We start from the raw sequence: 25961 nt of genomic DNA on the forward strand, positions 1-25961 counted from the left end.
AGAGAACATGGGAGATTATTGCATGGAGAGGTTGAGGTTGGAGCTGTGCTTATTGATTCTTAAATGGGGGTCTGGAGGACACAAAGGAAATCTTTAGGAGAAGGAATAGGATGATGCTGTGTGACTGGCAAACAGAGAGCTGGGGAATAGATGGTAAGTATCCAAGTCGATAGCTGAATGAAGGGTGATGGATTTGAACTGGCCACTTAATTGCCTGTGAAGAAGCCCCTGGTGGATGTGAGTGAGGGAAGGCACTTGGATTTCTTCTTCAGAGTCTACCAGAGCCTGGAAGGAGTAGGTCTATCTAGATAAATTGTCTAGACTTGCAGAGGGTGTCACCTGAAATCCATTGCTGATATCCAATGACACCGTGGATTCCTGCACACGTGAGTGCGTGTGTGTGTATGCACATGTGTGCATTCACATGAGTGCCGGTGTACACATTTAAACTGCTGTGCAGGGGCTGACTGAGAGACCCAGCGTGTGATAGGAGGCTTTGGTTCTGAGGTCTTGGCAATACCCTGTCCAGTGCAAGTCCTGCTGACCGTAGTGACCACTAGCCGTAAGTACCCCCTTGTCAACAGTCCTGGGCAGAGATATCTAGAGAATGTGTGGTGCAGAGATAAAGACTTCAGGAGAAAATACAAGACATATGATTTCAACATCCCCTTCAGCTAGAGAGGACAATGAATTAATCTCTTATTGATAACTGAATTCAGGGAGTTTTAGACTTCTAACTTGAACTCCAAGTAGAATATTTGTTTACTCTACACTTTGAGTAAGTAATCTGCCCTCCCCAGGATTCTGTAGTATCCAAACCAAGAAGCTTGTATTTGATTTACCTTCACTCGCTTTGTCCCCTGCTGTCTCACACACTGCCCCAACAGATGCCTTAGGTTATTCCTACTATAGGAAGGTTGATAACTTTTAGAATGAAAACATTTCTCAACCCAGCAGTTCAAGAGGAGATACGAGTACCTTTTTAGGCTATGGGATTTTTTTTAGTGGTACACAGACATAGATAGTTTTAGGGGATCAATTTCTAGCTATTCAAATTCCATCTAAATCTTCTTCCAGAAAATCAATTTGTCTAAGAATGACCCTCTTCAAAATAGTCCCTTTTCCCGTTTTAAAGAATTACACATCTCTCATGTATTCCAAACTGGTGCATTTTCCAGATATATAAAAATCTTTTAGTAGTAGTCAAAGGGAAAATCAAAACACTGGGTGTGAGGCACCTTCCTTTACAGGTTAATCAAGACTTTCTTTGTCTTATGCATATTTCCATTAAAAATGAAGATTGACATTAAAAACAGATTGGCAAGTTTTGGAATATCCCAAATTCAAACTTCTCAAGTAATATTAGTGATATTGATTATTCTAAATGTAACTGGAGCATTTTCCAAAACAATTTTTTTCCAGGTAATATTGAATAAAGCCAAAGATATAAAAGTTTTATGTGATTTATTTCAGACTTACTGTACTTTATTTAATAAGGCAGTTAAAATATATTTTATCAATATATAAAATTTTTGTTCCAATTATAGTCAAACCTCATCATATTTCATTTTCCAAAAGTGTGCAATATTTTAACTTTCTATTATCCAAAAATAACCTTATTTAAACTTATAACAAAATCTTTCATGTGTCAGCTTGTGAATATGCAAAGAGGAATACATAAATTCAAAATTCATTTTATGAAGTACCTAAGTAAAAAAGTTTGAAGATTGCAGTTTTTATTTGTCATAATTTTCTTCATTTATTGGAGACTTAGATCCATGAGCTGCTGAGAGATGGGAGATTCCCAGTGGTTCTTTGTTATTTTATCTAAGTATCTGTGTTGTACCGAATACAGGCACATGCAGATGGTGGCCTTGTGCTGTTTTATTCTGGCTTTGTCCTTGGTTTATTTTCCTTAGCAGTGGAAATTAGTTTTCTGCTATTTCTTGGTGTAGAGTTATCTACAAGGCCTTCATTTGCATGGTCCTGCTCTAAGCCCTTTGGGTCTACCCTAGGTAAGAAACTGTTTTGGGACCAAAAAGTGGCACACTCCCTTTTATCTCTCCTGGAAATTAAGAGAGGATGAGTACAGGCCAATAGATGACTTTCCGGCTCAATCTAATGATCTTTTAACTCCCCTAAGACCCTATGTTGTCATGGACAGGTGCAAGTAACCGTTACAGTTGTACCCTCAATCTTTCTATTATTTCTTCATTCCAAGGGATAGTTTGTGATATTATATAATCAGTCTTTGGAAGAAGACTTTGACTCATCAAGTCTGTTGTAAATAGGAACAAGTTAATTTGTGCTAGCTCTTTTCTCAAGATCAGCTAGGAGGAATTTCAGAATATTAATTTTTGTACAGTATGACTTGACTAAATTTGGGTGTGCGTTAATGCAAAATTAATAATAATTAGGCAGGGCTGGCCTAAGGCTTAACTTTTTACAGGTTGTATAAAAGCAACAGAGTGTTATCATGATTACATTAGAACTTTTGGAGAGAATTATCTGCTAAGGATTGTCTTTGCTTACACTGAAAATACAGAGCAATTACTTTCTATTTGTTTTAGTAAAGGCCCTGATGAACTTCTCTTTGTAAATGTAGAGACTTTTATCATAAGCATTGAAAGAAAATTGTCCTTTGTATGGTCTTGCAGTCTTAGTTCCTGGACAAAAATAAAACAAAATGAAAAAATAAAACATTTTAAGTGTTTTAAAATTAATAATTTTATAATTTCTTGTAATTAAATATAAAATAAATTAAAATTATAATAAGTAAGGACAATTACAACCAATAGTATTTAATAGTTGGCCTATATTTTTTTTTTTTTTTTTTTTTTTTTTTTTTTTTTTTGAGACGGAGTCTCGCTCTTGTTACCCAGGCTGGAGTGCAATGGCGCGATCTCGGCTCACCGCAACCTCCGCCTCCTGGGTTCAGGCAATTCTCCTGCCTCAGCCTCCTGAGTAGCTGGGATTACAGGCACGCGCCACCGTGCCCAGCTAATTTTTTTGTATTAATAGAGACGGGGTTTCACAATGTTGACCAGGATGGTCTCGATCTCTCGACCTCGTGATCCACCCGCCTCGGCCTCCCAAAGTGCTGGGATTACAGGCTTGAGCCACCGCGCCCGGCCTGGCCTATATTTTTTATGAGGGGCAAAATCATATGGTGATTAAAAGTAAGGACTATGGAAGTCAGACATCTTAAGTCCAAATTCTGGTCCTGGATCAATCTGATGATTCTTAACTCCTCTAATTGCCTATGTAGTGAAGGAGAGGTACAAGTAACCATTATAGTCGTATTCTTAATTCTCCTAATATTTCATCAGTGTAAGAGACAGATATCAGCTGAAAGTACATAAAAGCTGCAATAAATTTTAGAAAATCGTTGATAGCACAAAATATTCTACTTTTTCTTTATGCTCATATAGCCTTTCCTTCTTTTGTTACACAAATGGCTAGTGTGCCTACTTTTGGGCTGTTCTAGTAACAGCCACAGCTCACCTGGCAACTTCATTTTTCTCCATTCCTCAGGCCCAGTTGCTTACCTCCCTCAATTTTAGGATGGATTTTCTCTTAGTGATCCCATAATCTTTTCATACATTTATCTTGGTTTCCACAATTTTATCAGAGGTACAGATATACATCTGAGCCTCAGAAATTAAAAATGTTTAAATTATTTTCTTGGGAGACTCCTTAACTCCCCTTTTAAACCAGCCAATGTCAATAGATTGAGGAAGAGGAAGAGAGCCAAGGGGCGGAAGGAAGAGAAGGAGTCATTTCTAGCCTCACAACCATAATCCTGGGATACACAGAAGGGGAACTGAACAAATAGTTCAAAGAGAAAACAGTAATTCTTTCTTTATTATGAGATTATTAGAGATTAGGCTTTTTTATATTTTCCAAGCCTCCTAAAATGGTCATGGAGTTGACTAATTATTTTTTTCTAACAAGGTATTAAATGATTACTATTCCTCTTTTGTTCCTCTAATTTCTGGATGCCTCTGGCTCCCCCTTATTCCCTTTACTTCTCTTGGTCATTTCTGATGAGAAGTGAGCAGATCAAAATTGGATCTGAAATAGTTAAACTGAGATTTTGCACACATATGTGTATGTGCAGATATATGTGTGTGCATATACCTATAAATATATATGCACCAAGAGACTCAAAATTTAGAGGCCAACCAAACAATATGATAAAACCATATTTTTTTCTAAAACCACTATACTGATGTTTTAATAGGAGCAAAAAAAATGGGAGGTTTGTATCTGATAGCCTCCAACTGAGCTGCAGAATGAGAAGAAAGAGTTAATATGAATAAAACCCCAAAGATAATATTATAAAGGCTTTCCACAGTTATCAGACAAATAGAGAATGAGAGAAAAAGAGGACAAGCATGGAGAAAAATTTTCCCTTTCCCAAAAGCTCTTTTTGAAAATTACTTGGAGACTTAGAGACTCTGTTGACTTTAATTAAGTGCTCATTAGATTGACAAACTTTTTAAAAAAGTGATCCTGCTTGCCATGTGGGTTTTCATATGCTCTCCCGGCTTTCCCTCTAAATTACTTTAGAACCCTTTCAGAATAACTTGTTTATTCTGGGGAAATTACTCATAACCCTTTAAAGAATTCAGATAGACTTTTATGTCCTGTGGTTACTGCTTTATTATTTTTACACAGTTTTATAATTTTCACTGAAATCTCTTTAACTCCTCCATACAAAGTCAAAGTCTTCCCAAATTGGACTTAATTCCTCCGGTACCAGTGGGGAAATAACTTATAATCTTTAAAATCTCCAGAGTCAGATGTCAACTCTTATCTAATTGAATAGGTATAAATCTCCAGAGTCAGATGTCAACTCATACCTAATTGAATAGGTAAAGTCCTTAGAAGCTGTGGCTACACCCAAACAAGCAAACAATTCTTCCAATCATTCATTTCAACAGAAAAGAAAAAAGTAAAATTTGTTGTTTATAACTATGTAGCCACATTGATACCTGTACGATCTTCTGACTGAATATTATACTTTTGAAATAATTTTGATAGATGTGTCTTAAACAGTGGCATCTTACCAAGGTACTCAGGAAGTCTAATATTAGAGACACTATTCTGAAAGGATTAGAACTAGAACATTGATTCCAAGTCTGACATAAAAATGACTACTTGGAGGGACTATCACTTTAAAAAATATTAACGTTAATTATTATGGTTATTGTCTATTTTCTGGATCTTCTTTTCTCATTTTATACTTTATTTATTGTGATGTTAAAAGTTGGCATCATTGTTAATATTAAAATGACACATTATTTAAAAGCAGAAGTGTTAATTTTTTTATTTTTAGATACAGGATCTGGCTGTGTTGCCCAGGTTGGTCTCAAACTCCTAGACTCAAGCAATCATTCTGCCTCTGCCTCCTGAGTAGCTGGAGTTATAGGCATGAGCCACTGCACTCAGCCTACAAGCATAGAATATAGAAACCAGAAGGTATACTGACAATTACATATTTCATACTATTGCCTTTAGATCTTCTGACTAGCATCAATAATAATGTCTTTTGTATATTGTTTCAAATTTTTTAGTTTATTTTAATTTTGTATTTAATTTTTAAAAATAGGTATGTATATTTATGAGGAATATGGGATGTTTTGATGCAGGCATGCAATGTATAATAATCACATCATGTAAAATGAGGTACCCATCCCCTTGAGCATTTATTCTTTATGTTACAAACAGTTCAATTATACTCTTTTAGTTATTTTTAAATGTAGAACTTAATTATATTTAACTTTAGTCACCCTGTTATGCTACCAAATGCTAGTTCTAATATTAATGTGTTCTTGATTTAAGGGTTTGAACAAGCTAAAGGTTATGTTCAGTTTCACATTGCTTGGTATAGTATCACTAGTGGCATAATGGTTTTGCCTGGATATATAGTTAAAATTGTTTTTAATCTTGGTGATTTATTATCTATTTCAGAACTATAGGAAACTCCTAACAATAAAAAATAAAACATTAAGTTGAATGTTTTTAATAATAAAGGGAATATATATTCTGATAACTGTTAAATGCCTAAAATGTTCTAGTCCATATTTGCTATTTACAGCAATTTGATTAAAATTCCTCTAGCACATGTGATGCTATCTTTCATAGTTCAGCAAAACAATGTTACTAAGACCAAAAATGCAATACTATTTCATACCAGTTAGAATGGTTAAAATATAAAAGACTGTCAACACTGAAGATTGGTAAAGATGTGGAACAAATTAAGCTTTCATATGTTATTGAACAGAGTGTGAAATGGTACAACCAGTTAGAAAACATGTGTGCAGTTTCTCATACAATTAAACATGTATCTGCTCTATGAACCCACAAGTCCTCTTATATTTACCAAGAGAAATATAAGCACATGCTTTCTAATAAATTTCTAGAAGAACGGTTTATAGCAACTTTTTAATAGCTCCAAACTGAAAACAATGAAAATGTCCACCAAGAGGAGAACAGATACACAAATCAGGGTAAATTCATGCAATCAAACACTATTACTCAGCAATAAAAATAACACGTTTATGTGCACAATGACATGGATGGATTTCAAATATAAGTAAAAAGAGCCATAGATGAGACAACATACTATATTTTTTCATTTATATAAAGTTCAAGAACAAGCAAAGCTAATTTATGGTGAGAGAAATCAGAATCATTGTTACATAGGCGATGGGAATTGGCTGGAAGAGGCATGAGAGAACACCCTAAGGTGTTGAAAAAGTTCTCTGTCTTGATTGGGGTGATGGCTAAGTGGCTAAGTGGATAGATACATTCATCCACTAACCCAGTGAGTTGTACAATTGAGTACATCATTAACTCATTGAATTATACATTTATAATCTGTGAAATCTTCCAAATATATATTTAACCATATAAAAATATCGTTATTGTACTTAACCTGATTTTCATTTACTAGAAATGCTCTTGACATCCACTGCATTGAGATGCTTTATAAATACAATCTGAAATACTTTTATTTTTATTAATAAATTTGAAATATTTATAAATTATTAATTTTAAAGCAAACAAACAAATCATTAATTTTAAAGCAAGTCAGAATTCTGAATATCAGGTCATGAAAGGCTTTTGTTTGTTTTTGACAAAGCTGTAACACAATTAAATTTCATTCTACATTTTACTCTACTATTCAGTCCTAAAACCAGATACAACATTTTAATATAGTTTCCAGCAATCATAGTTATATGATTAATTTAAAATTAATTTAATTGTGTATGGCACATGTTAGTTTGTAGAATGATTTAAAATGTCTTTAATACATCATAAATATAATTAAAATTTGTCTTTAAGTTATATTTCAAAATGCTTCTTAAAATATATTGATCTAAAATTAAAAATGTAAATGCAAAATTAGTTATTATATTGTATCCTAAATTATGCACATGATTTAAAAAATTTAATTATTTGAGTACACGTTGCTATGAGATGAAACAGTTTGGTTAAACCTGGTGTAGTAAATAGAATACATTTCTTTTTTGCCCATTTTTTTCTGCTTAGTCCCAATGTTTTAGATTCCTATTTCTTGAAAGGACGCTAATGATTTAGTAAAGAATAATTGTAATACTCTATACCAATGCACTGGTTGTGTAACTTTTCAGATTCTCAATATCCTCATCAAAGATACTGAAATTTAATTCTGAGCTTGCAACTCTGAGGCAGAGCTTCCAGCAACTAGATCAAATTAGATGTTCATGGTACAAAATGACTCAATGTGCTGTCCTCCCCAGTAATATTTTTATCTTAACAGAGGCTCTCATTGCCTTGGCCTCAGGCATAAAAATTTTAGAAATGCTTTTGAAGGGATTTTCCTTAATAGAAGATTCTTAAAACATAATACCTAGACAGTGTTTTTCTACCTACTTCACATTGCAAATAATACCACTGAAATACTACTTTAAACAAACACGTCAGCCATAAGATTGTTCTGTGACTATCTATTGTTTCTGTTAGTTTATACCACCAAACTAACCTCCCCAAAGACCGGCATTCACCCATTCATGTTCCTACTTGCTTTGATTTTGGTTGCCACCAGAATAAAAGGCACCTCAGCTTCCCAGTTGGATTCGGTCCTTATTGCTTAAGACCTACAGCTTCAATTGTGTTTGAGTATGTATACATTTTGATATTATCTCACAAATCTATAAAGATATCAGAAATTGAAAGAATAAAATACACAAACAAAATGTGAATGTTCAAATAATGTGCTTTCTCTACAATGGGCTCTGGATTATTTGAAGGTAGGTTAATATTTAGTCTTTACTTACATTTTGCTATTGAATAATTGATTTGTTTTTTAATTTATCTGAATGAGAAACTGGTTATTATTGCATTGTAAGGCTTTAGAATTCAGTGCCTCAAGTCAGCTCTTAAGATGGCTAAAGTAGCCAGATCAACCATGTTGTGGCTTTGCCAAGTTTGTATGTGTGTGTCCTTGCCTAAGATTTCCATACTGACAGCTACCACTGTAGGGACTAGGGGAGAAGGTGGATAATAGCTTATACCAGCATGCCTGGTAGACAAAAAAGGGCCCGTTTTCCATAATTCGCTCAAACTCCAAACAGCAACTTAATTTTCTTTCAGTTTTCAGTTTGAGATGCACGGCAGGGATCTCCTCCCCAAGCAAAAGGCAATATGAGGTGAGAAGAAGAGCCTGCTGCCAGCACAGGTATAGGCCTGCATAATGGAGCTGTGACACTCAGAAAGAGGCTCTTCATTTTAACAACTGTGATAGTGAGGAAGGAAGAATAATGAAGATGGCATAATTGAAGTGGGAGAAGGAAACATTAACCATGTATTGAGAGGAAGACTTTGGGGGCTAATTTTGACTTCTTTGCTAGATCAAACATTAAAGCTGGCCTATAGGTCAAGAGACCCACAGAAGGTATAGCACCTATACCACAAAACACCCTGAATTCTCAAAAATTAGTTTTATTTTATTTTTAATTATGTGAAGCCAGATTGTTTTGTACTGTTTTGTGTTTTTTGATTCTCATATTTATATTGACTCTGGGATACCAGGACCCAGACAAAGATTCAAGTTAAATATGGGCCTGATGACGCCCAAACATATCTTTTTTTCTGATGCCTGTGTCTTTTTGCCACCAAAGGGTTCAATATTCTGCACAGAAAAAACTTAAGCCAGAAAAAATTGAAAGTATAAAACAAAACACAAGGAGTGTGAGGAAATTAGAAAAGATGAAAGAAAAACAAAAATATACCAAGCTCCAAAGAGAGTAAGACAAGCAGGTAATAGGGACATGATTCCAAAAAAAAAAAAAAGATTAAATTCAAAGAGACTATAGAATCTGACTACTGCATTTACGAATGATACACAAAGTTAAAATCGTCAAAGTTCGTATTTAATTGCTGAGGTGAAATAACTTCTAATACAGACAAAAGTCATATAATCATGAATAGTCCTTGTGATTGAAGTTTTAAAGTAAAAATTACACTTTAAAAGTATCAAACTATTTATTAAAAGAAATGCACATAAATATGTTTTATATTTTTCTATCAAAAAGTTGTTACGAATTATTTAGACCTCTAGCCAATTGGTTTCCTGAAACGGCTGTATCGTCAACAATTCTTAGGAAAAGCAACCAACACAATGAATGCACTGTGGACTTTACTGGTATTAGAGAATTCCTGAGGCATGTTTAATAGGAATAAACAGAATATCTCTAAAGGAAAATCATATTTATGTTCTTACCTACAGGAAACTCATGAAAAACCCATTGAGAATAAGAAAGATACTGTTTATTTAGTTAGATTCTTATGTCTTTGACTCTATTGATCAATATCACCCCGAATAGGTTACTATGGGATTGAGGCTTTGCTCGATTCAATCAACCCCAAGTTTCTTAGCCCCTTCCATTGTTTTAAAGAAAGGTGAGCAAAGTACTTTCAAAAGAATGCTTTAGTTTTTATTTATTTTTGTTTTAGTGCCTTGAGAGATTCCTTAGCCATACTTTAAAGGTACGTGGATGTTTTGAAATGCATCATATTCTGATATAGCCATAGGCTAGAAAGAACTTGAAATTATTTGTTTAGCCCTAAAAAAATCAATATAAAAATATGGCTTAATGCTGGTAGCAATAAATAAATGCTATTTTGTGCTGCAATATATACTTAGAAACAAATATTTTAAATAAAATAAAACAGAGCATATGTTGCCCACCTGCAAATCTTGCCCACCTGCAAATTTGCTGAAATGCCTATGTACATGTATAATTAATTAATTCAACCATTTTTGAATATCTTTTGCATAAGGTTCTATGCCAGTACCAGAAACATGTGCATTTCATGTGAGATCAAGTCCTAATAATCTTGGTATTTGATTATTTGATAGATCCCATGAGATATAATACCTGAGGATTGAGAATAAGATGACTATACTTAAAACTTAAAGTAATGAACATGTAATTTTTAAGTGAAAATATAGAAACTAATTAATCAAACTCTTAATTATAGTGGTAAGCATTTTTTATTATATTCTAGTCCTGGGAATTTGGTAAGCCATATAGGTTATATAGAATAACAGATATATTTAGTCGGGCATCCTTTTCAAAGTTATCATAGATTTAAATGGACTAAGGCAGTATTTCTATGATTTGTTGAGTACCCACTATGTGGCAAACAGTGTCATATATTCTGTATAACTTTGTACATTTGATATTAGTATCATCTGGCCAGTAAATAAATAATAGAGTATTATTCTAAACATTTATCAAATTTTTCTGGCTAGCCATATGCAGAAAATTAAAATTGGACCTCTTCTTCACAACATATAAAAAATTAAGCCTGATGGATTAAAGACATAATCCATTAAAGATAGATTAAAGACATAAATGTAAAACTCAAAACTATAAAAATCCTGGAAGACAACCTAGGCAATACCATTCAGGACACATAACACCATATAAAAATATATATCTAAAATACATATAATATCATATAAAAACTGTGGAATACAACCTAGGCAATAATATTTAGAACATATGCAAGGGCAAAGATTTCATGATGAAGATGCCAAGAGCAATTGCAACAAAAGCAAAAATTGACGAATGGGATCTAATTAAGCTAAGGAGCTTTTGCACAACAAAATAAACTATCAACAAAGTAAACCGATAGCCTACAGAATGGGAGAAAATATTCACAAACTAGTCATCTGGCAAAGGTCTAATATCCAGCATCTATAAGGACTTAAACAAATCAACAAGAAATAACAAATGACCCCATTAGAAAGTAAACAAAGAACATGAACAGACACTTCTCAAAAGATGACATACATGCGTTCAACAATCATATTTAAAAAAAGATCAACATCACTTATCATTAAAGAAATGCACATCAAAACCACGATGAGATACCATTTCATACCAGGCAGGATGGCTAGTATTAAAAGTCAAAAAATAACAGATGCTGGTGAGGTTGTAGAGAAAAAGAAATGCTTATTCACTGTTGGTGGGAGTGCAAATTAGTTCTATTGTTTTGGAAGACAGTGTGGCAATTCTTCAAAGACCTAAAGACAGAAATACCATTCAGCACAGAGATCCATTACTGAGTATATCCCCAAAGGAATATAAATCACTCTAATATAAAGGCACATGCATGTATATGTTCATTGCAGTACTATTCACAATAGCAAAAACATGAAATCAACCTAATGCCCATCAATGATAAACTGGATAAAGAAAATGTGGTACACATATACCATGGAATACTATGCAGACATAATAAATATTGAGATTATGTCTTTGAAGGGATATGCATGGAACTAGAAGCCATTATCCTTAGCAAACTAACTCAGGAACAGAAAACCAAATACTGCATGTTCTCACTTATCAGTGGTAGCTAAATGATGAAAGCACATAGACACATAGAGGGGAGCAACACACACTGGGACCTATTGGGAGTTGAGGATAGAAGGAAGGAAGGGATCAGGAAAAATAACTAATGAGTACTAGGCTTAATACCTGGGGGATAAAATAATATGTACAACAAACCCCCACGACACATTTACTTATATAAGAAGCATACACATATACCCCTGAACTTAAAAGTTTTAAAAAAAGAAATGAGAATGCCAATATTACAGTAGAAGTCTTATAAATGGCTGTGTTCATTAACTTTGGAGACTGTTTTACATATGAGTGCAGAGACAAATTAAGACACAAGTAAACTTCATTGCATGTCACCCTATACATGTTGACAATGGAAGGAATACCTTGTCTATAGCATACTGTCACTTCTGGACTGAAAGGATGAAGAATAAACTAAATTTTCTTTTTTGCATAAGTCAGAAAAACTTACAGCTAGTTTGTCCAGTTTCCTGGTTGACCTCAGCAGATGAAATGAACAGATAGTGTTAATTCAGATTGAAGAAATTATCTGAATCTTGGTTTGTATGGAGTTACAGTCTATATGCAACATAAAATCAGATAAGTTTTACAGTTTCACATGTATACATAGGCTGCCTCTCAGCCTCTTCCATATCCATTAATGATTGAACTCTTTAAACTGGCATTGAAACATTATAACAATGTTTTGTTGCACCGATTTTATAAATTTAAGCAGTGCAATATGTGTTATTTTTCAGAGGTAAACCAAAGGTAAATTTCTCAAGATTCTTGTTGCCTTCTTTAGCAGCATTTGATGAAGGATTTTTTTTTATGTATTTATAATAGATAGAAATAAACCAGATTGCAAATCCTTTTTTAAAATACTAAACCATGTACCAAGTTTTGGTTCAAATTGTGTAAGATAAATTAAACTTAAATTGCATTCTATTAACTAATATGAGTGTATTTCTGTTAGCATAGTTAAGTTGAAATAAAGTTTTTTAAAAGAATAAAAAAGAAAAGAATTGATTTTATATATGAAAGCCATGGTCAGATCCCTTCAACAATATTAGGTACTATCTCATTAGTTCGCCAGCAGGTGATAATTGGTAATTTCTAAGTAATTGAGATATTTCATGTATTTCTATTTCAAACAATTGAAATGGGATAGTTCCCATCACCTCTTCATGGTATCCATGAAGGAGTGGCTTGCTTATTCAGCCCACAGTACTCAATCCCTCATTGGAGGGGGAGGATGCAAGAGAGAGAGTGCAGAGGCCAGGATGAGTGCTTCTGGCTACCGGCAGGAGTAGAACTCCATGCAGCCTTGTGCCAGTGTCTGAGCTTGGGGACACCCATGACCCCTGGAGCCCCAGAGAGCATGTGTTACAGTGAATACTTTTAGCTTTGCTGTCCATGGACAATTTAAGTGTTAAACAGCTCAGTGGAGGGTCAGGATGACAGCCTTTTGCACCCACCCTCTTGGTACCCAAGTTCTTGTCTGGCATCCAGGAAGAATCAGGTCATGTGAATGAATTGAAGAGTGGTGAATGTGGAGGATTTTACTGAGTGATGGAAGTGGCTCTCAGCAGGATGGGGAGCTGGAAAGTGGATGGAGTGGGAAGGTGGTCTTCCCCTGGAGTTTGGCCATCGCTGGGCAAACACTTCTTTGAAGTCCCACCATCAAGCCACCCTTCTGAAGTTAAGCTGCTTCTCTCCGACATCTGGCTACTTATACTCTTCTCTCCTTCTCTGCCACTCTGCCTCTCCACTGGTGTTGGGGCCTGGAGTTTTTATGGGTGCAGGATAGGGGGAAAGGTGAGCCAGGGTGGTTTTGGGAAAGGTAGCATTTGGGCAGGAAAACAGGAATGCATGTTCTCACTTTGGACCCTGGGTCCAGGCCTGAGGGTGGAGCTTCACCAGGAACCCTGCCCTTTCCTTCCTAGTATTTTACTGCTCCTGTTAGTATCACAATCAAATTCTGCAGTATTTATCTGATACCAAAGACTGGTATAATTAAGACAATTTGTTTACCACAAACAAATCAAATGATGAAACTCATTCTGTTAATCAGAAAAATATAAAATTACCTGCTAAATAAATCAAAGAACATATTTCTGTCCCCAATATTGTAGGTGTTTCTGTCCCCAAGCCTTGTAGCTTGTCCTCAGGTCTGTTGCCAAGTCTCTTTTTTACAAGAGTTAACTGGAGTATGCTCTTCAGTTCCCCTCTCGAAGCACTTTTTTCCTTATTTTTTGTTGGCTTTGTTTGTTTCATTACCTAGACCATATCCTTCCAGACACCTTTGAATTTTTTTGTTCTCTTTCCTGCCCTGCCAAGTGTCAAATCTGTATTCTTATTAGACATTCTTCTGCTTTCATGGGCCACCCTTGCCCACTTTCAATCTCACGTCATGAACATTGCATTTCCTCCACCTGAAGTGACACTAGCTTTCTGATAGCCATTCCTAGCATCTCTCCTCATATTGAATCCACTGCCCACACTTCTATTTGACCCATACTCCTGAAACATGTTTCAAAGCATTTAAATTCTTTGTAAGTTTAAACTCTGCCATTTTTGAAGACCCTTTATGCTTTTCTTGTTTCTATCTTTCTAACCTAAAATTTCTCACAAACTATTCATTTAATCATTTATCCATTCAACAAATATCGAACATATCTCATGTCAGGAGTTTTTCAAGGCATGGTCACTATAGCAATGAACCAAATAAGTGCAAACCTCAACCTTCTTGCCCATTTCATTCTGGTGGAAACAATTGGTGCTCTGATGCTCTGCCAAGATATACTGATCCAAGCACACACACTCAACCTTCCCCTGCCCTCCTCAGTTGCTGAGACTTTTGATGGCTAACTATTTATCCCTCTACCCTTAATGGCTGTGTCCTCTACAGTAGGGAACTCCCTTGGGCAAATTTCCACCATGTTTTAGGAAGATGCTTGCAACCAATGGCCATTAGATATGAAAATACAAAGGCCTGCCTTATTGACCACAATTTGGGACAACTCTGAAGGGCTGCCCAGCTCCAGAACTTTCTGTAGGATAGATTGAGTCTTCGCTTGCAACCACATTAAAAGTTAGTATCTCCCTCTGTCTAATCCCGTCTTCCTCACTTCCATACATGTGAATTTCCAAAGAATACTCTCTTTCTGCACACAACCTCCATCTCAGAGTATGTTTCCCAGAAGCTTATCCAAGATATAAAGCAAGATAGATAATATCCAAGTAAATAATAATATTTTTTATGACACAAAAAGTGGTGGGTTTTATTACTGATTGCCAAATATTTCAATGCCCCTCACTATGATGCATAAGAATTCTATTTTACCACCTGATTGACATCTGGTCAAACTGTATTTCTCGTTTTGAACACTACAAAAGTGTATGTGGAAGAGATATTTGTCACTTCCAGGAAAAAGCTTTAAGAGCCAGCTTGTGGTTCAACAATGTTTTATTTTTCTTTGTGAAAATAACCAATAGTGTTACATACAGAAGTTATTCATTGTTCTGAGACCCAGGGAGAAGATTACAGACAGCTGAGCCACAACTGACCCATATGGATTTATAGAATGTTGTAAGAGGCTGGGGTTAGAGGGTCACTAGATGCCCTAGCAGAACTTAATTTAACCTGCTTGAAACAGCTAGTGGTAAGTGCTATCAAGCTATCAAGTGGAAAGAGGAATAAAGGAGTCTGGAGTTGGGATGGGACCAGAGCTGCTGATTTAAATAGGGTTGTCAGAGACAACCTCTCTGATAAGGTGTTCTTCGAGCAGAAGTCTAAACTGGGTAAGAGAGCAGTCGGGGAGACACCTGGAGGAAGAGTGTTATAAGCAGAGAAAGCCACAATGTAAAGTTTCCGAGGCAACATCTTGGTTGACATAAAGAAAGAGGACAGTGTGGACAAAATTCAAAGAGAGGTGGAGATTTTCCAAAGATGGAACTAAAACAAAATTCAAGATCATCAAAAGGCCTTTAGCTTTTTCTCTGATTGAAAAGAGAAGCCTTTGGGTTGTAGGGCAGTAGAGAGATTGAGAAAAGTTGGATTCTGGGTTTGTTTTGAAGTTAAAATGAACAGATTTGCTGACAGGTTGGATGTGGGTTATATGAGAAAAAAAGAAGTCAAGGATGACTCCATTTTTTTGACCTGAGCAACTGAAAGGATGGAGTTGCCATTTCCTGAGAGACCAAAACTGCTGCAGTTTGTTCAAAGAATTTTACAAACCCAGTGCACTTGTCAAATTTCTTTGCTTGTTTTTCTGATATTCCCTGCATACTTTTCATACTTCCTCACTTCTGTATTTTCACCCTTATCATTCTCTAATCTTCTAAATTCTAAATTCTATTGACTCTTCCAAGTTCAAGTCATAGGCTACTCTTTCTGTGAAGTTTTTTTATGAGCATCTTCATCAGAAATACACCATCTTTTCCTATCACTATAATCTTTTACTTAAGTTTCTTTAACCTCAATAATAACTTTCCTTCTTGTTTTATACCATTTTCATAATTTTGGGGGTTCAGCCAAATAAACATGAAATTGTCATCTATATTACTAATTACAGTTGATTGTAGAGAACTATGCTGGTAGGCTTTCTACTTCATCTCTGTATTAAATTCACCGTATCATATTTACAAGCTTTTTCCTCCCCACAACCCTTCTCCCAATAGGTGCTTTCTCCAGTGAAAATGTCTAAATTTTAAAATAAATAAAGACACAATTCGAATTAAGGTATGTCATAGCTTCTTTCCAGTTTCCAATTCACTTTTAGATAAATTAACTCTCTTCACCTAGGGAAGAACGTGAGTCAACAGGCCAAGTTTTTATCCTTTTGAATGATGGAAATCTTCCCTCCACATGTAGCACTTACCCCATCTGTCTTATTCTGGTCTCAAATAAACTGTAAGTTAATTTCAATGAGGTATCCTCATAGCACCCAGTATAGCACCCTGTGCCTGTGAGGTATCCCAAATGTTTCTGAATAAATGAAATAAAAATAATGGCAGCAATGGGAACATAAAATATAATGAAACCAGATTTTTGAAACTTTAAGTAAAAACAAAATCAACTCCTTTTTACCAGTGTGTGTGTGTATATATATATATATATATATATATACTAACACTAACTCTTAAATATCATTTACATGATATTTACTTGATATTTACCATGTACATGACTTCCTACCAATTATGTTTCCTACTAAACAAAAGTTACCATAACATATATTTTTAGTTTTTAGTCACAAGATGTTTATGTAACATATTATTTTTAAATACATAGTTGCATTTCCAGTGTAAAGGATTTTTCGCTTTGCAAGGAAATACTAGAAGCAAAAAGCAAAGAAACCAACACAATTTAAAATACTTCAATTCCCCAAATCAAGGATTGAGTGGAAACATTGAAAATCAGGTTTTTATACTGCACCCAAAGAAGTAACCACTGGCAGAGCAGTAACTAAAAGTGAGAAAAGAGGAGTCCCAAGCAGAAAAATGATGTAGCTCTCCATGGATCATGCAGTATAAAAATCCAACTCTGATAATTATATTCAAAATGTTCTAAATAATTAGTATTAAAGTATTTTAGGTCATTTATACTTTTATTCTCAAGAAAAAAAATCAGAAAATATCTGGAATTAGTACAAAATCCAGGTATTTCCACTAATGTGGAACTACCTTACTTGATCACTTCAGACTGTATTATATTATTGAACCTTGCAGAGTTTTGATCCACCTATAGGCTTTAGGCTAGTTCAGTGCTATCTCCATTTACAAAATTGCTACTTATGGGAAGGAACATCTTTAACTTTATCAATTGTTTGCATTCAAACTGAAAAAAAATAAACTAATAAACTAGGTCTTTGGCATTTTCAGAAGTTAATGAAGAGAGCTTCTTGGCCATCTATCCTCTCTCTGTAGATTGGTGGCTGTACTATTACTAGAATTTAGCCAGCCTCCTGTTTGAACAAGTATATGGCAAAGAGAGGATGTCATTGGAAGTACAGCACTCTGAGTAAGGGAAAAACAGTGAACAAGAGAAAACCTTTTGGGAATTAATTGAAAGAAGGGAAAACTGTTCACCACTAAGAATCCATTGTCAGTACTGGAAACTTGGAGTCAATCTAAATAATCAGTCAGATTCTATGCTTCATTTTCAAAGATCTTCTTTACCCCTATTTTCAAATCCTATCTAATATAAACTTCCAAGTTAATCTATACAAGAAACCCAGAAATTCCATCAGTGCTTAAAATTAATAGCAAAAATTAACAAAAGAGAGTGGTGTCTTATATACAGAACACTGAACCTAAAATTGTCTGTTATTCTAATGTCAAAGATCAACAGTTGAAAGTCCACTTTGACTGTTAGCATGTTTGCATGTAATTAACAGAAAGAGCACTTGGCCAGTTACCCAGAGTCTTATGCACTTTCCTCTCTCTGCCATCCTGTGAATGTAGATAAGACCCTTGGTCTCCCTGAGCCTCGGTTTCCCCAGATAAACAAAGAGAGAAGTGCACTGAATGATCAACTTAGGTTCCTCAATGGACAAATGTGACATAAGTAAGATTCCCTAATCTCATTTCCATAGATAGTCTAGTATGTTACAAATTTTATCATGACATGTATACTGCTTATAAATGTATTTTCTTTATCACCAATATCTTTTTTATGGGGCAATTATTGGAGATCAGAAGAATGTGCTTCCTTCTAATTAAAGAACTATGTTTAGTACATACTGAATATACTCCTTTCTTACTAAGTCAGTCTGGTGGGGTACTCTCACCTAAGGCCAAGACAGACATGACCAACTGAGGCTGCCTACCTCTGCAAATCATCTTCTGTTCCTGCACTTGAATTCTTTTATTCTTACTTGTCTGTTTTTCCTAACAGGCTTGATTCTCATTTTTTAATCTACTTATTTCTTTCTATTTGAACTCTTTATACATGAAGATTCAGATTACCTTTGTTTTCTGAGTTTACTTCAAATGTTTGCCATTTAAAGTGAACTGAAGCTACTTATGGTATGTACTTGTATTTATGCTCTTTGTTCCATGTGGCATAGCTATTCCCATACAATTCTTCTCATGGTCCCCAAGTGTTACTTTTCAAGGAGAATGTGCCATCATTCAACTTATCTCACATTACATTGTTTATTAGAAAGAATAACAGTTTAGCCTGATAAAATTACTTTTTAGTGTACTGCACAAAAATTTTCAGCAATTTTTCTTCCATATATAGTTGTAACATAAGCAATGAGGTTGCGGCTTACATTTTAAAGATAAATCATCTCTTAAAATAAAGAAACAAAATTCCTGTTATTGGCTAGATCAGAAAAAAGCCAACAGATTTATTGGAAAAATATCTCTAATCCTAGTTTTCAGAATGTAGCCAGATTGGAATCTGAGCATCTTTGGAATCTGTAATGACTCATGCAGGGCACTTGTGTATGATGCAGTCTTGACATGGCGCCAAAACAACTGGTCACATCAATCAAAAAAATTAGTTGAGCAATTCTTCCATGCCATGTAGACAATGGCCCAGTTGGTTGTATTTTTCATTCTTCTGCTAAATACTTTGGCAGCATGTCGACATGGTGGCAATTTGGCTGTGCTTCTGATGAGTGTGATGCTGTGTGTCTGATACGTATGACCTAAGGCTTAATTCTTTGATGAAGCCTTTCCACAGAGGCTCTAAGGATTCCCAGTTATTCAAACTTTGTGCCTCTTGGAACTCTAAGATTTTTGTATATTCCTCTAGAAAGCTATGCTTCAACAAATCATGAGATCATATAGCACAAAGAGGCCCTTGAGAGAGCCTCTGGTCCAGCAGTTGATTGTGTATATTTATTTCTTGGAGTCACTTGTGTTTATATCCATATATTTATGTTGGTGCTGTCTTCCCATTATTCCAGAAGGTCCGTAAGGACTTGCCCTGTTCCTTTTTTTTTTTTTTTGTACTCCCCAAAGTCCAATAGCATACACTAAACCAGCGTTGGACTCATTCCTCAGAGCAGTCTGTGAAAAATTCCTATCATGCTGGATAACTAGGGAGAATTTACAAGAGTAGCAAAAATCCTGGCCCTCTCCCCTCTAACAAATATACATCCAAAGTACAGGTCACTTCGCAAGCCACTGGATACATTTTTAAGTGTCTCAAGATATTCTTATTTTGCTTTCAACAAAGGTTTCACAATTGCTGTTGGTTAATTCATATAGTTACAAAAAATGTACAATTCAAATAGCAATTGTTAGAGGCATGAATGAGAGGACATAGCCTATTTCAGGACAACTACAAAAGCTAGACCTTACATGGTCTGAGAAGAGCTAAAGCTAGATCTATCTTGCTGAACACCGTATCTTCAGTGCCTCACATATGGTAAGTGTTCAGGTAATGGTAGGTAAATAATTACAAAAGTAGGAAAAAAATGAAAGTAAAGTTACTATTGTTTCTTCCACTAAAATTAATGACTCCTTTGATTTAAAAAAATAGGAATATTGGCCCACTTTAAGAAGCAGAACGTATTGATTTTTTTTTTACTTTTACATGAGTTTTATAATTGGATTTCAATGTTTCTTTAAATTCTCATCTCAAAAATAACCTCAAATAATTATCACTGCTGCTGAGAAACTGTTTTCTTTATTATGCAGTCAGACACTGAGTCACTTATTCTCCTTCTCCCCATTGAATGTTTTTTGCTTTGTACGGATTCAAAAGGTCTATAATAATAGAGATGTTCTAATTCCATTATTACATAAATAATATTGTATACATGCTTTAAAGGATTCACTTTCATGTGAGTTATTTATAGTTTGCTAACGTGTCAAAAATCCAACAAAAAAACAAAAGGGAATAATGCTATTTAAAGCTGTTCAAGATGCCAAACCAAATTAAATACCTAATTTAAAACAACATTCTCTTTCAATAGCAAATAATCCTGATTAAATCAAAATAACATTGAAGTCATCATTTCAGATAAAGAAATATATCTGATAAAGACTAAAGATACTATATCTCATAATATGTGCCAATAACTTTATTTCTGGTCAACACCATCTTAAGAATAGGAAAATTATAACTCATAAGAAATGATATTTTATAATGGTCCAAAAATTACCAGCTTGTTGAACTCACCTTTACTGGACAGATGGCAGGTGACAAACTTATCTCAGCCAATAAAATCTGTCAAAACAATCTGCCATGAGCAGGTGTCAGATAATCATCTAAATGAACAGATATTTAAAATAATAAACAAACTAGAAAGAGATTCTGAACACAGAGAACTTCACAAGCAACTAAACTTGCAACCTAACCTTAGATCATACATATGACACAAAAATTAGCCAGTGCTCAGGGCAAAGTTACAACTATTAACAGCAGATTCTATTTTCTTTACCCAATTTTTGCTTTGTGAAAACAAGTTTTGAGATACCCTTTCAAACAGAACTCTGGGTATATCATTGTGATGTATCAGTAAAATATAAAGCTTTTTGTTTGTCAAGTATTTTCAATGTCATTTCTTCCGAAGCAGTCCTGGCATTGGTTCTCAAACATGTGGCCTCAGGACCCACTTACACTCTTAAAATCATCAATGCCCCCCAAGAGCTGTTGATTATATGAATTATATCTCTCAATATTTATCATAATAATAAAATAAAGAAATTTTTAAAATATTTACTAAATAATTTAAAATAATACTTATATACATAAATTACATATTTTATTAAGACTATGTTTTTAAAGTAAAAAATACTATTTATATTTTACAAATATATTTAACATTTGGCAGTAACAAAGAGTAGATTCTTTCATCTGCTTCTGCATTCAATCTGTTAAGATGTGTTATTTTGGATGAAGTATGTAAAGAAAACTCGATCTCACACTGATAGGTAGTTCGAAAATAGGGGGATAGTTTAAATTTTTCAACATAGTTTTTATATTATTTAATATACTGAAACTTGGCAAGTGGTAACTTCTTTAAAATGAGTTTAGATTCCAATATGGAACCTAAAACAATGTTGATGGATTTGTTATACTCACTTGCATCAATACCAATCAGTCTATCAGGCATTTTGAATAAATCTTTCAACCCTGCATGATTTTGTAACATCATGCATTGACCATTTGGAAAATACTGGTCTACTGAATTATGTAGATCTTTCAAATGCACAGTACAAAATTCAAACTGTACTTTTTTGTGGACAATGAAAATGAAAAAGTCCAGTAATGTATTTTATTATTATTATGAAAATAAATTTGATCTCATAGATACCTCTGAAAGAATCTTTGGATCCCCAAACTCCCTGGTCACACTTTTAGAATTATTGACATGAGGGAAAGGACAGCATGACTTAGAGACCCACATTCAACACCAAGAGCCAGATGAGCTGCAATGAAAAGTGCCAGGATAACAAAAACGAGTAAAAGAAGTGAGTGTGGCAAAACCCTGGGGAGAAAGAACTGCTCCCCCATTGCCTTGTAGGAATGAATATCAAAGTTTGTCTGATCTACCTTTTAAAGATAAACCAGAAACCTGGATTTTCATGTGAACTCTTTGATTCTTAAATGGTGTCCACTCTATCCACTAACACTTCATAGGCCGAACAGAATCCACCTGTAGATTCAGATGGTGTCATCTAGTATATAGCTGAAGCCAGAAGTCAACTATGGAAATGACAAAAGGATAAGAGAAGTCAGCTAACAGCTGTAAACTTCTATAAACTTGGAACCCCAAATCTGGATATTTCTTGATTTATCCAAAGTACAGAAATCATGAGGTGGTGGAATCAACCTCCCCACATCTGGTAAAGCATCACTACAGCGGTAGACAAAGGCACTTCAAATTGTGTTGGACCAGTTTTCAATAGGGATATGTATGTTGTCATCAAAATAGACATAGCAGAAAGCAGAAAACTGGGCCCATGGGTGGACAGATCAGTTTCTCCAGCTATCTTTCTCCTTCACACATGAAAGCAGAACAGGTTTCTTTAGACTAAATAAGCTCTGGGTGTTCATGAACTATTTAAGAGAGGAAGGGCACTAAAATGTAATGGGTGCCCTGCCAGTTATTTGGAAAATTTATTTGAATATTGACAAGAAATGAGTCCTTAATTATTCCTCCAGTTGGTGAAGTGAGTCACACTGGGGATATACTTATAGATCTCTATATTCACATATTACTAACTCCCTCTCTATTAAGTTTGACATCCTCAACTTTAGTATGAAAACATCAATCATATTATCTATGTGAAACATTGGGAGAAGAGGATCCTCTCATAGCTAGGTATCTCCCTCCTATCAATCCTACATCCCTCTTAATATTAAAAGTTTAATTTTTGCAAATTGTAAAAGTACAAGCCAATCATTCATTCATTTTATAAATATTATTTTTACAACTAATACCTTCTTTAAAAATACAGAGAAGAGTTTGGCAACAACTCTTAGTTGTCCAGTTATCTTTAATATTAATTGAGATGCCGTCACTTGCGTGTTAAGCATGGATAAAATTGATGACTCAAAATAAGTGCAATAGTCTTCTGTATGTTCTCATAATGAGCTTCCTTGTTTTCCTTCTAACTTTAATATGTCTCCTTAGGAAATTCTACGGAAGAGTTTGGACCAAATAAAATCAGAAACTTTTCCAAAAATGAAAATAAAATGTGTCTTGCCTTTGCATTTTTGATAACTACGCTTTTCATTATGAGGCATAGAAAAGCGTAAGAAATCACCCTTTGTTTGTATACTTTGTAATGGAATAACTGCATTTATTTGGAATTAATATCTGGATAATAGTGATTTTGCTTAATTAACTCCTTTTTACTCAGATTGCTACTTCTTTACTAAAGTCCTTTTTCCTTTCTTCACAGTAATAGAGACATAGCCTCTCTTAAAATTAAAAGCTTAATTTTTGCACATTGTAAAAGTACAAGCCAGTCATTCGTTCATTTTATTAATATTGTTTTTACAACTAACACCTTGTTTAAAAGTATAGAGAAGAAACAATTTTCGGTTGTCCAGTTATCACTTGCATGTTAAGCATGGATAAAATTGATGGCTCAAAATAATTGCAATAGTTTTCTGTATGTTCTCATAATGAGCTTGATCATTATCAAGTTTAGTGATATGTGAATATAGAGATCTATAAGTATATCTCCAGTGGAACTCACTTCACCAGCTGGAGGAATAATTAAGGACTAATTTCTTGTCAGTATTTAAATAAATTTTCCAAGTAACTGGCATGGCACCCATTATATTTTAGTGCCTTTCCTCTCTTAAATAGTTCATGAAGACCCAGAGCTTATTTAGTCTAAAGAAACCTGTCCTGCTTTCATATATGAAGGAGGAAGACAACTGGAGAAACTCATCTATTCACCCATGGGCCCAGTTTTCTGCTCCCCAGATATAGATTACGTTTCCAGACACCCTTGCAGCTCTACGTACCCACGAGGTGAAGTCCTCATAAACAGAATGTGAAAAGTAACGTGTGCCACTTCCAGGTATGGGTCTAGAAACAGTAACTATGTATCCTCTACACACTCTCTTCACCTTTCCCACAAACACTAAAAAACTTATGACAGCTTGAGCTAGGCAGATGAGGAAAATAATTAAGGATGGGTGAACAGGAAGATGTAAGAAACCCTGGGCTTTGAAAGGCAGTGTGGGCCGGGTGCAGTGGCTTATGCCTGTAATCCCAGCACTTTAGGAGGGTGAGGCAGACAGACAACATGAGTTCAGGAGTTTGAGACCAGCATGACCAACATAGAGAAACCCCGTCTCTACTAAAAATATAAAATTAGCTGGGCATGGTGGCGCATGCCTGTAATCCCTGCTACTTTGGAGGCTGAGGCAGGAGAATCACTTGAACCCAGGAGCGGGAGGTTGCAGTGAGCTGAGATCACACCATTGCACTCCAGCCTGGGCAACAAGAGAGAAACTCCATCTCAAAAAAAAATAATAATAATAAGGCAGGGTGAAGCAGAGCTATGCCACCAAATGGAAATTTTCATGCCGATGCTATTATGTAAGAGGGGAAACTTTTGTTAATAAAGTCATTGTTATTTTGAGTTTCTTTTATACACCAGCTAAAGTCTTTATCTTAATTAATATATTCCATATAAACTAGTTAAGATGAATATATTTGGAAAGCATATCTGTACATGTTGTTAATAAAGGAATCCTCTTTGTCCATGAGGCTGTTTCCTCAAATAAAAAAATGTGGCAAGTTTATCAGCTCTAAAGTAACGGTGATGAAAAATGCATCAGTTTAGTTCTGGACCATTCCTTGTGATCTATTTTTTTTTTCCTTTGGGTGTGTCATCACAAATACCTAACTTTGTATACTGATGTTAACTCTTTTCAATAACTTTTTAATGAGCAAGATGAGTGTAAATTAAAGAATGATAAAAATAACTCCAGTAGTTTTGTCTTATTACTTTCTACCCTCCTACAAATAAGCCTGTATTTGAAGGATTGATCTTCCATATGCAGATGACAGATCTGCCTAGCTTTATGCAGAGGAAAATATTAAAACCTAAAACAATCAAGGCTGCATACAATGCTTTATCTTTCAAAAAGCAAAGCTGACCAAAGGCAGTAAATTCATCTGAGATGGGTTTGATACTGAAGGGTAAGGGTGTATACTGCTTCAGATTGTCAACATGAACAATTTCCTTCCTTCATCAATGAGTCCTCCTCAGCTTGCTAACTGGATCCACAAACAACTGATTCAAGTCTAAGGGCACTTCCACCTGAATGAGAAAACTGACGGTCTATAAACACTTAGGAGAAGACTTGAGACAACAAGTGCTCATTTCTACTTCCAACAGAGAGAAGTAGTAACATCCCACAAGACTGCGTTATTTTTTGTAATATACTATTTTATATTCAAGTATATTTCCAATTACAAGCTTGGAATTTTTTACCCTAACTCAAAATGGTCATTAAATAAATAAGAAGGATGATCTCACCATGAATTGATTGTCTACCATCTTCTAGGTGATTTACAGGCATGATCTCATTTGATCAGCATCATTCTATGAATTAAGTACAAT

Source organism: Aotus nancymaae, unplaced genomic scaffold, assembly GCF_030222135.1.
Source record: "Aotus nancymaae isolate 86718 unplaced genomic scaffold, 86718_ANA_hifiasm-v0.15.2.pri h1tg000029l, whole genome shotgun sequence".
Taxonomy (NCBI): domain Eukaryota; kingdom Metazoa; phylum Chordata; class Mammalia; order Primates; family Aotidae; genus Aotus; species Aotus nancymaae.